At 37.8% G+C, this 2,259-nt stretch overlaps 1 protein-coding gene across 1 annotated transcript in view; it reads right to left on the bottom strand.

Moving 5' to 3' along the window:
* Positions 1-2,259, bottom strand: part of Nrg1 (neuregulin 1) — a 209,888-nt gene that overhangs the window by 164,652 nt on the left and 42,977 nt on the right. The gene's annotated exons all lie outside the window — the stretch shown is intronic.

Below are 2,259 nucleotides of genomic sequence, written 5' to 3'. Positions count from 1 at the left end.
TCTTTCTGCTAAAGATTGTTTTTGCTACTTGGGGTTTTTATTGTTCTATAAGAATTTTGGAACTGCTTCTTCTATTACATTGAAGAGGTTGGCATATTACTAGGTACCCATTATTTGTTATACAAACCTTTCTCACCACTTCCAAAATTCTGACAAGTACAGAAATTGAGAATGATCTAGTTAGCAAAAGCATGATAATTGGTCGTTTTCATAGTATAGTGGTATTTCCCTGCTCTGATGTGTTGTTTGCTCATGGACCAACTTGCCAGGACATCAATGTGTTAATATTTGACTTTATAACCATCTCAGCATATCAGCACACCTGTAAAGTGTTCACTTCTGTCTTGCTAATCATTTTTCCTTGTTCAAACTGAATGACTTGCTAACCATTTTTCCTTGTTCAAACTGAATGGCATTGAGTTGTTATTAATAACGTGGTAGTTTTACATTTGAAACAAGGAATTTATTTATGTGTCCTAAACTGGATAAATTCCCAGCTAACACGAGTTAGCATGGGCTATAATAAGTTTTCAACATGACAGCGACATGAGAGATTTTAAACAATGCAGACAAAAGCAGGCAAGTTCTGAGTGATCTGTGGATATTAGTTCCTCATTATATGTGTTTCCCATAAAACTAATTCCTTCTGTGAGAGCTAATTATGAAAAATATAAATGTGTCTTTTCACAACCTCTTAAATCTATTTCTCATTATTGAAGAAGTCTATTTTCCTAGCTGTCAATGGCCTGTTTTTGTCTGTTTTATCCACAACTAATTCATTAAGCTGAATAGCTTATTAAAAAGTATTAAATGCATATGCCAGGATTGGAATATACCTGCTTTACTCACAGAGCCTTACTCAAAGTTAAAATTTTCTCCACTTAGTTTGTTGTAAAGTAACCAATACTGTAATCTCACCATATAAATTCTAGTTTGATTTCTGAGATTATTAAACTTGTGTGTGTAGCCCTTTATATTATTAAGCAACTTACTGGCACCCTAACAGGGACATGAATATGATGAAAATCTAGAAAATGATCTCAGTCAAGTTAAACATATCGCTGACAGTAAGAAACTTTGAGCTGGGTGTTGGTGACTCAAACATGAAATTCGAGCTACTTGGGAGGTTAAGATTGGGAGGATCATGATTGGAGGTCAGCCAAGGCCAAAGTTCTCAAGACCCTTTCTCTATCCACAGCTAGGCATAGTGGTGTGAGCCTATCAATTTAGCTACACGAGAGGTTCAGATCTGTAGAATTTCAGCTCCAGGACTTCCAAGCAGAAAAGCCTGCTTTTGAGCTTCCTCAAAATGAGCAGAGGGTCATGGGCTTGAGAATGCTAGAGTGCTTGTCTTGCAGAACAAGGCCTTGAGTATAAGACCCAGTACAAATGTGGGGAAGCCAGGAGACCTGGGTGAAGGTGCTTGTTTGGCCTAAAGAACCAATCATCAGTGAACCTCCTAATATAACTCACCAACGCGGGAACCAAAGTAGTATCTGACCTATCTACTCAATTAATCAAAAAGGAAGATGAAAACAGCATAGAAATTGGAAACTTTCAGCCACGTGCTGGTGGTGGGTTCCTGCCTATAATCCTACCAACTTAGGAAGCTGAGATTTGAGGAACACAGTTTGAAGCTAACCTCAGCAGAAAAGTCTATGACACTCTACTTCCAATTAACCAACAATGAGCCAGGCAGGGGGCAAAGAGAGCCAGCTGTGAACAAACAAGTTGACCAAGAGTGCAAAGCCTGGAGTTCAAGGCCTGGTACTGACAGAAAAAAAATATATCATTGCTGATATTACTGTCATGATCTACAAAACATCATTATACAATAGAAAATGATGACAGAAATACAAATAGCACCATATTTTGATAATTCCTCCCAACAACAATAACAAAAATTCCAACTGGAACATATGCTCAGAAGGAAGAGCAGATAGAATAAATGAACAGAATACACATTCTAGAATCGTAAAAACTGGCACACACAAAAAAGAGGCCAACAGAAAGAAACACTGTCTTTAAAATCATAAAATCTCAGAGCCAATGCCTTTTGACAGGTTCACAGAACACTCTGTGTGGAAAACCTCGGATGCCTAAAGCAAGAAGGTTCAGAATAAAAAAGGAAATGCAGTTTTGCATAGTAAGTCTAATTTTGAAAGTGCTCATCCTGCGAGGTTGTACAGGAACATAGCTCAGGAAGCAGCATACAGGAGGAGGTGGGGGAAACAAATAAAAATACTCCACAAAATATGG

The sequence above is a fragment of the Dipodomys ordii genome, unplaced genomic scaffold, assembly GCF_000151885.1.
Source record: "Dipodomys ordii isolate 6190 unplaced genomic scaffold, Dord_2.0 Scaffold4, whole genome shotgun sequence".
Taxonomy (NCBI): Eukaryota; Metazoa; Chordata; class Mammalia; order Rodentia; family Heteromyidae; genus Dipodomys; species Dipodomys ordii.
The sequence above is the reverse complement of the archived record's forward strand: the minus strand, read 5'-3'. Positions and strand labels throughout refer to the sequence as shown.